This window comes from Octopus sinensis, linkage group LG4, assembly GCF_006345805.1.
Source record: "Octopus sinensis linkage group LG4, ASM634580v1, whole genome shotgun sequence".
Lineage (NCBI taxonomy): Eukaryota > Metazoa > Mollusca > Cephalopoda > Octopoda > Octopodidae > Octopus > Octopus sinensis.
This window is the reverse complement of record NC_043000.1, coordinates 65,767,105-65,780,314: the sequence shown is the minus strand read 5'-3', so window position 1 is coordinate 65,780,314 and position 13,210 is coordinate 65,767,105.

Sequence of the window (13,210 nt, the reverse complement as noted above, 5' to 3'; positions counted from 1 at the left end):
CGTACATAACAAAAGTAAAAATAGCAATTGGTCTAAAATTGCAATCAATGATTTGAACTTGAATAAGTGGTCACATGAATGGGAATAAATTAAAAATAAATTAGCGTGCAGAAATGGAATAGTCCGATGGATAATAAAAAATTTAATTAAAGAAAAGACTATTGGTCTATGAAGTATACAATGTAGAGAAAAGAAGAGCTAACAATCCAGTCTGTATATATTTTGAGTATTGTTTATCACTAGCGATATCAAGATATCTTTGTATTTTGCATTTTATGTGTAGATGTATATATATGATTTTACAGTAATATGTACCTATATATACACATATATACATGCACTAGCACTATGACCCGGCAACGACGGGTCTTTAATGTTTTAGTATATATATATATAATATGTATAGATCATACATGCACACCGACCTACATACATATATATATATATATATATATATATATATATATACTTATATATATACACTCATACTATATATATAATATTATACATATATTTTACATACATATATATACATATATATATATATTATATATATATATATATAATATATATATATATATATATATTATATATTATTATACTATATATAATTTAATTAATCCAAAAGGGAAACAAAAAACAACAACAACAGGAACAATTACAGTATTATTATTAATAGGGCGCTCAGGAGATGGAAGCAGGGAGGTATGACGTTTCGAGCGGAGCTCTTCGTCGGAAACATAAAGAAGAAGAGAGAGGAAAGAAAGATCCCAGAGCGGGCAACAGGGAAAGAGAAAAAAGACGACTGGTGTTTACGAGTTGCACATGGTGAAAGGCGGATGTTGACGATAACAAGAGCAAAGTGGGTTTTTAAAGGCAAAAGAGTGGAGACAAGGTTGGTAACCCAACAGATGTGTGTGTATGTGTGAGTGTGTGCATGTGCGTGTGTGTATGTGTGTGTGTGAGGCGAGATGAAAAAACAAAAAAATATGTGTGTGTTAGTGTGTGCGTCTGTGTGTAGGCGTGTGAGGTAGGGCGAGACTATGGTCAGCTAGCAGACGAGTCAGTAGTAAGAAAAGAAGAAGGAGGAAGGGAGGTCAGTAGTAAGAAAAGAAGGAAGGAGGAAGGGAGGGAGGGGAAGGGGTGGGGGCGTATGTAGCGTGCCAGCGTGTGTTGAGTAGTAGTGTGTGTGTGTGTCCAGTGTCGTGGTGGTATTAATGGCGAGTAGATTGAATGTGTGTAAGAGTGATGTATATATATAGGCAAGGTGTGTATATGTGTGCGCGTGTGTGTAACGAAAAAAGGGGGGGGTTAAGGAAAAAGGACTCCAGCTGAGGGGAAGATGGAAGAGTGGTACCGCGGAGACAGGCGTGGGAAAACCCAACGACACGCGACGGTCCCAGGAACGGGCGGGAGGTCTCGTCAGGTCCAAGGGCGAGGTGTATGCGGCGCGTATGCAGCGCGAGCCGGCGCAAGTGCGTATGTGCGCGTGCCTGCGAGTATGCGCGTAAGTATGTATGTGTGGGGATGTGTGAGTGTGTCTGTGTGTATGTCTGGGTGGCAGTGTGTCCGATGAATGTATGTGAGTATGTGTGTATGTATGTGTGTGCATAGATGTATGTCCGTGTGTGTTGTGTGTATGTGTGTGAGTGTGTATGTATGTACGTGTGGGGTGTGGGGAAGTGTGTGTATGTGCATGTGTGTGCGCGTACATACAGGTGTGTGAGTGAGTGTGTGTGTGTGTATGTATGTGTGAGTGTGTATGTATGTGTGTGTCGGATGCATGTATGTGTATGGGTGTATGTATGCGTGTGTGTATGTATGTATGTGTACGTGCGTGTGTGTGTGTGTATGCGTGTAGGTGTGCGCGTGTGCATGCATGTGCGTATGTGTGTGTGTGTGTGCATGTGTGTGTGTGTGTGCATGTGTGTGGGTATATATGCATGTGCGTATATGTGTGTGTATGTGCGTACATGTGTGTGTGTGTGTATGCATGTGTGTGTATGTAGGTGTGTAGGCGTGTGTGTATAGGTGTATGTATGTAAGTATGTGTGGGTGTGTCCGTGTATGTGTGTGTATGTATGTGTGTGTATGTAGGTGTGTGGGCGTGTGTATATGTGTGTGTATGTAGGTGTGTGGGCGTGTGTATATAGGTGTATGTGTGTATGTCTGGGTGTGTCCGTGCATGTTTGTGTGTGTGTGTGTATGCATGTGTATGTGGGTGTGTGTGTACGTGTGTAATGTATGTGTGTATGCGTGTGTATGCGTGCGTGTGTGTATGTAGGTGCGTGTGTATGTGTGTGGGAGTGTAGGTGTGTGTGTGTGCGTGTGCGTGTTTATGTTGGTGTGTGCGTATGTGAGTGTGAGTGTATGGGTGTTTGTCATGCATGTGTGTGCGCGTGCAGGTGAGTGTGTGTGTAAGTATGTGTGTGTGTATGTTTGTGTGAGTGTGTAAGTGTGTATGTCTTTGTGTATGTATGTGCGTATAGGAGTATGTGGGTATGTGTGTATGTATGTATATGGGTGTATGTATGTATGTGTGTGTGTGTGCATGTGTATAAGTATATGTGTGTGTGCGTATGTGTGTATATGTGTATGTGTGTGTGTTTATGTATGTGTGTATGTATGTGTGTAGGCGTGTGTGTGTAGATGTATGTATGTATGGGTGTGTGTCCGTGTGTGTTTGTGTGTGTGTGTAGGTAGATGTGTGTGTCTGAGTGAGGGTATGGCTGTGTAGGTGTGTGTGTGTATGAATGTAAGTGTGTGTGTATACAAGTGTAATGTATGTATGTAGGTGTGTGTGTTGTGTGTATGTGTACGTGTGCGTGTGTATGTGTGTGTGTGTATGCGTGTGAGTGTGAGTGTATGGGTGTATGTCTGTGTGTGTGTATGTCTGAAGTAGGTATGTATGTGTATGTATGTATGTGTGTGTGTGTGCAGGTATGTGTGTGTATGTGTGTGTGTGTGTAGGTGTGCGTGTATGTATGTGGGTAGGGATGCATGCGAGTGTGTGGGTATGTATGCATACATACGTAAGCGCACATCCGAAGCAAGCCCACACGCACAAAGCGCGCTCACGCACACAACGCACAAGCAGTACAACGCAAGCCCAAGGGGCCGACCAAGCCCCCAGCGCGCGCCAAGGCGCGCGAGCGCAAAGGCCCTCGAACGCCCCGCTACGCAGGAACCGAGGATCCATCAGCCAAAACCGGAAAGCAGAAAAGAGGGGGGGGCTGCCTGGATGCAAAAAGGTGTATGTGTGTGTGCATTCAGTGTAAGGGTGTGCATGTGTGGGCATGTATGTATGTATGTGCCTACATGTATGTTTGCATGTGTGTGTGTGAAGTATGTACGTGCGGTGTGTGTGTGTGAGTGTGTGTGTATGTATGTGCGTATGTATGTGTGTGTGTGTATGTGGTGTATGTATGTCTGTGTGTGTGTGTGTGTGTGTAAGTATGTATGTGTGTGCGTATGTATGTATGTGTGTGTGTATGTGCATGTTGGTTTGTATGTTAGTGTGTGCTAGTATGTCTGTAAGTGTGTGTGATTAAATGTGTGAATGTATGTACGTAAATGGGTCTGCGTATGTGTGTGTGTGTGAACAGGCGTGTGGGAGGTAGGTGGTGGTTGGGTGTGTGTGGAGGTAGGTGGTGGGTGTGTGCGTGTGGGAGGCAGGTGGGTGTGTGGTGTGGGTGGTGTGCCAAAAAAAAAAAAAAAAAAAAAAAAAACAGATCTCAAGAGGAGGGGGCTGTGTTAAGTCCGTGTGGGGTGGTAGTTTGTAGGGTGAAGATGTAGCGTTGCTCCAAGTGGAGCCTGGAAAGTGGGCGACCTTGGTGGGGGGCGAGACCAAACACTGAGATGTCATCTAGGGAATGGCCGGCCGAGCGGAAGTGGCGTGCGACGGGAGAAAGAGAGTGTAGGCGAACGTCCCTTAAGTGCTCAGTGAAACGGTCGGACAACCGGCGTCCCGTCTGTCCTACATACAGCATCCCGCATAGGTTGCATTTAATGCAGTAAATAAGGCCAGACGAGGTGCACGTAAAAGAGTGCCTAATGCGTACAGTGTGCAGGTTGGAGCCGGTGACAGCGGTGGTGTTGGTGATGAAGGGGCAAGTGTTGCAGCGGGATCTAGAGCAAGGGAATGATCCGTGTGGGGCTGAGGGGGAAGGAGAGAGGGTGCTGTGGACCAGGAGGTCACGCAGATTGCGGGCTCGTTTGAAAGAGGACAGGGGTAGGTTAGGGAAAATGGGGCGGGGGGTGGGATCAAGCTGGAGGCGACGGAAGGCACGTAGTATCTTGCGACGAAGGGGTAGGGTAGAGGGGTGGAAAAGGAGGGGGAAGGGGGTGCGGTTGGGGGGTGGGCGGGGGGAAGGAGACAGGGCGGTAGTGCGGTCGATGCGACGGGCGCGGGTGAGGGCATCAGAGAGGAGTATGGGTGGGTAACCTCGGAGTCTGAACATGCGGGCCAGGTATTGAGATTGGGTCTCGAAATCCTGGTCGCGGCTGCACAAACGTCGGAGGCGGAGGAACTGGGAGTAGGGGATGGCTCGTTTGGTGTGGAAGGGGTGGGAGGAAGAGAAGTTGAGATAGAGGTGGGAATCCGTAGGTTTAAAAAAGGCGGTGGTGGTGAGAGATCTGGAGGGGTGATCGATGCGGAGAGAGATGTCAAGGAAGTTGACAGAGGTGTTGGAGATGGTGGAGGTGAATTGAAGGGAGGGGTGAAAGTTGGAAAGGAAAGAGATGAATTGGCAGAGAAGTTCACGGGAAAGGGAGGTGGCACCTACGCAGTCGTCGATATAGCGACCGTATAGTTCGGGGGTCGGCCCAGAGAACTGGGAGAACACTTGGGCCTCAATGTAGCCAAGAAAGAGATTGGCGAAATTGGGGCCCATCCTAGTTCCCATCGCGACCCCGGACACCTGTTGGTACGTTTCCCCGGCGAACGTGAAGCAATTGAGGGTGAGGACGAGCTCGGCCAAACGGAGAAGGGTGGGGGTGCTGCTGGGGGTGGGGTCGGGACGACGGTCGAGGAAGTGTTGGAGGGCTAGAGACCGTCATTGTGGGGAATCACTGTGTACAGGGATTTTACATCTAAAGTGAAGAGGAGGTGTGAGGGGCTGGAAGGGAAGGAAAAGGAATTGAAGAGACGGAGGGCGTGGTTGGTGTCGTGTATGTGGGATGGGAGGGCTGCGACTAAGGGGGACAGGATGCGGTCGAGGTATAGGGAGATGAGTTCAGTGGGGCAATTACAGGCAGAGACTATGGGACGGCCAGGATTAGAGGGTTTATGGATCTTGGGAAGGAAGTAGATGGTGGAGGTGCGGGGTGTGCGGACGATGAGGTTGGTGGCGGTGAGGGGGAGAGCGGAGGAGGAGATGAGGTCGTGGATGGTGGAGGACACTCGTTGTTGGTAGGAGGAGGTGGGATCGGAGGGGAGGAGGCGATAGAAGAGTGGATTTTGAAGCTGGTTGAGCGCTTCCTCCCTGTATAGGTCCGCGCGCCACACTACCACTGCCCCGCCTTTGTCCGCCGGTTTGATGACAATGTCATCACGACGGCGGAGGTGGCGAAGGGCAATGGATTCGGCCCGAGTGAGGTTGGCTCGGCGGGGTCTTGGTTCAAAGTTGAAACGGTGGACCAAAGCGTTGCAGTCATGTACAAACGAATCTAGGCTACTGAAAAGGCCTGGGGGCGGCGTCCAGATGGATGGACGACGCCCCAGCTCCAAAAGGCAATCCTGATTGTTTTGACGCTGCGGGGACGCGTGGTAGTATGCGCGAAGTTTGAGGCGGCGCAGGAACAGGTTGACGTCCGCCGAGTCTCGAACTCATCACAGTGGCGCGTGAGTGGCGTGAAGCGGAGACCTTTACTGAGGAGGGAGCGCTCAGCGGCGGAGAGGGGGAGGTGGGGGGGTATAGTGACAACAGCGCGAGGAAGCGGGGTGGTGGGAGGACTAGGGGCAGGCGGAGGGGGCAGGGGTGTGAAGGGGAGGGTAGGGTGGTTGGGTGAAGATGGGTTAGGCGTAGGAAGGTCACGGTGGGGGGGGGGTCCGTGGAAGGGTGGGGTAGGTGCGAGGGGGGGGGAACAGTGGGGGAGGATGGGGAAGGGGGTGAGGGGGTTGAGGAGGAGGTGGAGTTTTTTTTTTTTTTGTGTGTGTGAGGTGGTTGTAGAGTTGGTGGTTGAGATTAAGAATGAAGCGGAGGATAGGTGGGTGAAGAGTGGAGGGCAGAGGGCGGAGAGAAGGAGGTAGGCCTGGGGAAGTTGATGGTCGAGGGAGTCAAGGAGGGGGCGGGTGGAGCGGATGGTGGCGCGGAGGAGGGAGCGGGAGGTCCGAGCGAGGGTGGGTTCGATGAAGGGGGAGGAATAGGGGGTAGCGTGGAACTTCAAGAGGAAACCGGGGTGTGACATGATGGCGGAGGCACCGGCTAAGAAAGGAAAGATGACTAGAGTGGCGGGTTTTTCTTAAAAAGCAAGCGGGAAAGTATTATAGCAGGTGCGGAACATTGTGGGGGGAAGAACGCGAGGTAGCGGCTGAGGAGGGATTGAAGGTGTTGGACGAACGAGTGCAAGTCAGGCATGATGAGAAGTGGTGGCAAACAGGTAAAGGTGGGTGGTGGCGAAGCAGGAAAAAGGAGAGACAACAGGAAAACAACGAAAGAAGAAAAAGGGTGAAGACAGTTTGAAAACAATAGAAAAAAGTTGAAAAATATATATATGTAAGTATGCATGTGTGTGTGTGTGTGTGTGCGTGTGTGTGTGTACACGCCTACATAGGCGCGGGCATGGTCAAGTGGATAAGACATTTGTTTCACAATACTTAACGAGATCCGTAAAATATATTCCAGTCACAATACTAGGGTGAAAATAACTCGACTCCAACACTTGAAGGCAAGGAGTTCCAGCACGATCGTCGTTTAATGACTATAGCTAATAAAAGTAGAAAATAATAAATCTCTGATTACTTTTTATGGTTTCCTTATCTCCATTACGCACACAAAAGCAACTGATGGGTTGACTACGACGTTGAATATAGCCTCAAAACCGCCTGCTTGTAAAGCCTTGTTTGATCACTAAATAGAAGCATCGTTCAAAAGTCCTTTAACATGAGGGTGAGAAAGATAAAATATTTTATAAACCCTTCAGAGAATTGAAGGTATTATGAATGATCACAGAAATAAAAGCGCAAGTATTTTTTTTTTTTACAAATAAAAATAACATGTTTATCAGGTTATCTTTTTAAAGTGACTACATTAGTAATAAAATAAGAGCGATAATATACTTGTACAGTGGTTGTTTGACTCATAAATAACACTTGCCAAAAATTATTATTTATACAAATTGTCTATAACAGCTAATTTAGATTCATTCGAATGTAAGTGTAATGACAATAGAAACTAACTAGTGATGAAAATAAGAACGAACAAAAAAATTCAAAACACGTTTTACTATGACGGCGGATGAATACATTGACAAATATCGTTGTGATGAATCACGATTGCAAACAACTAACAGATTGCCTCGCACATAATATGACGGAAATGTTATGGTTTGAAGATCACAATACCTTAAAGGAAAAACAACGTCGGCAAGTAACTAGTCACGTTATTGCCTCGTTCAAGAGTTAGAAACATCAATTCACTAATATCTCGCTTTAAATATTAGAGCAGACTGATAGATTCTGAATACTGTATGACAAAAGCGGCCTTTCTAAAATAGTAGAGATAGGAAAAAGTGAACATTACAAATATGTACACCACGAACAAATAACAATACGAAAGCTGCCAAATAATTAATTGTGTACAGTCAATACAACAATCTTTTACATAACCACCCCATACTTTTATTATTCTCTCTCTCTCTTTCTTCTCCCTCTCCCTTCTTTTTAGCAGAATTTGGCATGCAATACACTGCATGACAAAGTTTGTAACGGGAAAACGAACCATGCCTTATAAATGTCTTTAAATAAACTCTCATTCGGCGGAATCCAATTTAGTAGCTATAAAACGGTTTATTTTGGTTATTTTGCTGTCTTCGGTTTCTTCTTTTTATATACCTTTCAGAACACGGTAAACTTTGGCATGAAGAACTAGATGCAATTTACATGCGCGCGCGCGTGTGCGTCTGTGTGCATGCGTGTGCGTTGTGTATGTATGTATGTATGTATGTATGTATGTATGTATGTATGTATGTATGTATGTACACGATCCAATGGAGGCAAGCAGGCCGAAACTTCGAAGTCACTGTCACGACTCATAAATGTATAATAAATATGTACTCCACAAAGGGTATTGAGTAATCCTTCAGTTTCATGCAAAATTGATTTTATTAGACGGCAAGGTGGAAAAATCGTTAGCACATCGGACAAAATACTTAGCGACATTTTCTGCAGCTCTTTACAGTTCAAATTCCGCCAAAGTCGAAAATATGTCATGAGCATTGTGTAAATGATGCTAATATCAAGTTTAAAAGCCATTCAGATTTTGAATACTGTGCAATTTCCTACTAGGAAAATTCAATTTACAGTACATATCTTCATTGCAAAACAACTTGCTTCCATGCAGTCGGCCCTTAAAAAACAGTTCCCTTTGCAGCATAGGCTCTATAGAATCGTTAACCCTTTAGGAATTACATTACTCTGTGAAATGCAATGCTTGTTTATTCACATTGTTTGGAATTAATCACGCATTATCGTGTAACTGTGAGATTTCGATGATATGAGACTTTATGTTTAGAGTGATATTGTTGGCTAAGTATGAGACACTGGATCTGACCACTTTTAACTTAAAACAGGCAAATTATTTGGGTTGAATGTGGCCAATTTAAAAGCTATTGTAGCAGCACACTACTATAGTAAAGTTCCTAACTTTGACCAAATCCTTGATTAAATTTTTTTTTCAAAGATAGTTAAGCTTACTAGAGGTAATATTTCTCCTTTTGATCTTTTTCGGAAATTTATGCATACATAGATAACTGCACACATATGCACTTAGGTATATGCACATTAACACATAAATATGGAAGCACACATATCTATACATATATAAGCAAGTATGCTAGTTCTAAAATCTCTCTAAGAAATCAACGCAGTAGTTGTACTAATAAGTAATGTTCATAGCCACTTCAACATAGCTATCTGTTCAAACGGACTTTGTTGCGATTTTTTAACTCCAAGAATACATCTCCTCTAGCTGGTTACGATGCACAGCTGCATCCGAAATATTGCGAGCAAGGGAGCGAACCTCTACCTCCTTCTGGCAACGGGACCAGCTGCTTTCGGGCTATTTCTACCTCTCTTCAGTACTAGACACCTCGTCTGCGAGAGATGTCCGTAGCTCGTTCCGCTCGCAATACTTATAATTTCAAGTGACATACAGTTGCTGATTTTGCAGCTGTGCATCGTTAACCAGCTAGAGGAGATGTCCTCTTGGGGTTAAAAAATCGCAGCTAAGTCCGTTCGAACGGACAGCCATGGTGAAGTAGCTACCATGACGATTATTACGAATATAAAATATCATAGTTTTCTTGCGTTTGTGTGTTTGTGTACGTCCCCCCCTCTCTCTGCATGTATGAGTGTGTGTGAGCGTGTGAGTGTGTAGAAGACTGTTTTAGTGTGTATGTGTGTGTGTTAGCGTGTGTGTGTGTGTGTGTTAGTGTGTATGTGTGTGTGTGCGTGTGTGTGTGTGTGTTCTCTCGATTACGACTGACATGGGACAAAACAATCACGACTACTCCAGCTTATTTAGATATAAACTTTTGATTCTTTCCTCTTTGCATCGTTATATTGTTATCTATTTTAAACTTTCTAGTGAGCAAAATAAAACTATATTTTAACGTTATTAATGTGGGTGTTTAAAAGAAAAGCGTGAGATAGAGAGAGGGAGAGGACATGCCTGTGTGTGTGTGTGAATGTGCACATGTATGTGTGCGTGCATGGGTATGTGTATTTTGAAGAAAAACAGTAATTTCATTGGTTGAAAAGCATTGACATAAAACCGGTTTTGCTCCCCAGTTGTGTTCGATGCATGCCCTATACGAGAAGAAAAGACTCGGGGAATAATGTATTTCTTCTTCTTCTTCTGATATATATATATATATGTGTGTGTGTGTGTGTGTGTGTGTGTGTGTTTACATACACACACATCACAAACACATTTATCTGTTTGTTTGTTTGTCTGTCTGTCTGTATGAATGTATGCATGTAAGAAACTTTATATCTGGTCCATGAGGTATCAATCCAGGTCTTCAAACACGCTTTCTTACTACAGACTGGTTTCATGCAAGACAATTTTCTGAAAGACTGAGAAATCACACGCATAACAAAACATATAATGTATCATTTAATTATTACATATATAATATATGTATACAATGCCAAAATGTCCTGTAGACTTCGGCAGTCAATAAAAGAAAAAGATTTTAAAATGTATACTCCTTGTGCGGACAGAGCATCGCGGCCCAGCGGCTGAGGTCTCCTGAATTAGAGCATTGACTTTTCGAAAAATCACTTTGTTATCAAAGTGACTTTTAATTCCACTAAATAATCGACGCCATTCATGTGAATTGATCTCCAAAAGAATTTTGATTTAGATGTATTTATGGTAAGAAGCAACTAAATTTCCTTCTCAAAAGTTCTACGTAATTCAACCTACACAAGTTAATGTGTGAATAACAAAATATGAATTTTGAAAGAAGTATCTATAAAACTAGCTTTAAACATCGAATGGCTATGGGGGTCCACCAGAACAGAATAGTAATCAAAGGGACCCATGGTTGGAAAATGATTGAGAACTACTAATTTAAACCAATGAAATTAGAATAACACTTGATAAAAATGACATCCTCCTACTCGTGAACATTCTATTACTTTCATGTATAGTAATCTTTTTTCTTTTTCTTTCTTTATTTTCTTTATTTATTTTTGCTTTTCTGAAATATGACTGACTAGCTTCGTTTTAAACAAGCGATGATATTTAGCATTCATATTGCAATTTTAGTTTTATTTTTCTTTTAAAGAAAATATCGTCTGGGTTACGCACGAAGACATTTAATTGTTTCCCAACTGAAATCTTTTGTTAGAGCTTTCAAGTATTGTATTTGTTAGACGTTTTAGAATTGGGCTCGTCCATTTCATGATTGCACCACGCACAATATTTTGCTGAATTTCTTATATCTGATGTTACTCAAGTGAACTTTATGCCAACTTGATATTTAATTTAGAGCTATGCCTTTTTCCTGGAACATAAATATCTCAAAGCTTTGACATACATCTTACATTTGACTTGCTTTGATATTTTTCTTTTTGCAAATTACTAAATTAAAAAGAAATTGTTTGAAAATTCATTGAGATCACTGCTATCAAAATGTACGAGGTTTTATTTTATTCTTTACAAATTTAGCGAGTATTTTCTTCCGTGTGAACTATTTTCAAAGTTAGTGGCCTCATTGTAATATCTACTGGAGCTAAGTTTTATATTTTCCCTTTCAATACTCTCACTCACTCTCTCTCTCTCACACACACAAAAAGGCCGAACACAAACGTATGGAATATTTTTTCTGTATATGTGTTAGAATGTATTTTGCACTTTTAATCGGTTGCTGAATGAAATAGAATTGCTCTCCTCCTATTTTCAAGTATATTTCTATTAACAATAATTCATCTTTTCATTCCCAATACGTTTTGGTAGATTTGGACTCGAATACCTTTTCGCTGTTGTTTTCCATCATCGAAAGACATCTCTTTTTACACAAGCGATTCACCGGAGTAAGGAAACTTTGAGACACCAAGGTGTTTCGACCTTATTGCGTGTCTCCTCAATCAAAGTTACACCAATGAACTAATAAATGTAACAAGAGTGCAGGCTCTTGTTTATAGAAATCAGCAAACAAATTATTTTCTGATGCGTGATGGTGTCTTTCAGACAGATAATAATTCATGAGATGCACGCAGAACAGCGGGAATCAAAACAATAAAATATCTATCAATTTATGTGTTCTAGTAGAATATCTGATAGTTATTGATTCCCCCCTCCCCATCGGAAAATATCTCTTTCCTTTAGACTATGTATTCATACCACACGCATTTCACCGGTGTGAGAGGACCTTGAGACACCGAAGTGTTTCGACTTTACTGCGTGCCTCCTAACTCAAAGTTACTCCAACGGACAGATGAGCTCTAACAAGAGTTAGAGGTGCGTTATTGATTAGATCCCCGCTGTTCTGTATGCGTCCCGTGGATTATACTATTCTTATTGTATTTCACTTTCTTTTTAATTAATTTCTTTTTTGTATAGCATATGTTATCAGGAATAGAGCTGTGTCTTAAAGATAGACTTGTGTAAAAAAAAGTAAAATTACCAAACAAAAAAAAAGGTTAGTTGCATCAGTAAAAGGTTTGGACATCCTAGCTTCAGTAGCGTTTCTGTGGTTCCAAAACATGGCAAAAAAAAAAAAAAACATTGTATTACCTAGTCTTTTGGTGATTGGATTTGTATATGGGAAATTGGATGATGGCAGAAAGGCAAAAAAATACAATAAAAACAAAGATTTAAATATGAAATATAAAATTGGTGATGCTATAAACTAATAAAATATTGTCTTTCTCCTTTAGAGATAAAACAAACTAGCCTCCTTCAACGGCTGAAAGATACAGCCATTACACAGATGAAAAAGTCTTGTAACACTACTCCTTCCATACTGAGGAAAAACAAAGCTAAAACTGTTGAGTTGCCGGCAGATCAACCTCACAAATGAAATACCAAAGTATTTCGGGTAAATGTTATTTGAGGATGCCAATAATATAAAAGTAAATTAACAGAGAAATGAAACTAAATTTTTTTTTAAAGGGGTGGGAATGGTAATAGTAACATTGGAAATAAATAAAAATAAACTGCACATCTCATTAACGTAGTGCATCCCAATATAAGCGTTAACCGTTTTACGAGATATGCGCTTAATCTCGAGTACTCGGTTTTCATAAAGTGATAAAACTTTATATTCATGAAATTATTAATGACTTAATGCCTTTCGTGGGCCCAAATATTGACGGTGATGAGCATTCATATGCAGACTATTGAACAGAAATGGACGGATGTCAACAAAGAAAAAATGCAATAACAATACGGAAATGAGCGATGCTTTTGTCCACATCTTGTTCGCAATATACATACAGCGGATTTAAATTTGATAATCATGAATACATATTCGCGATTCT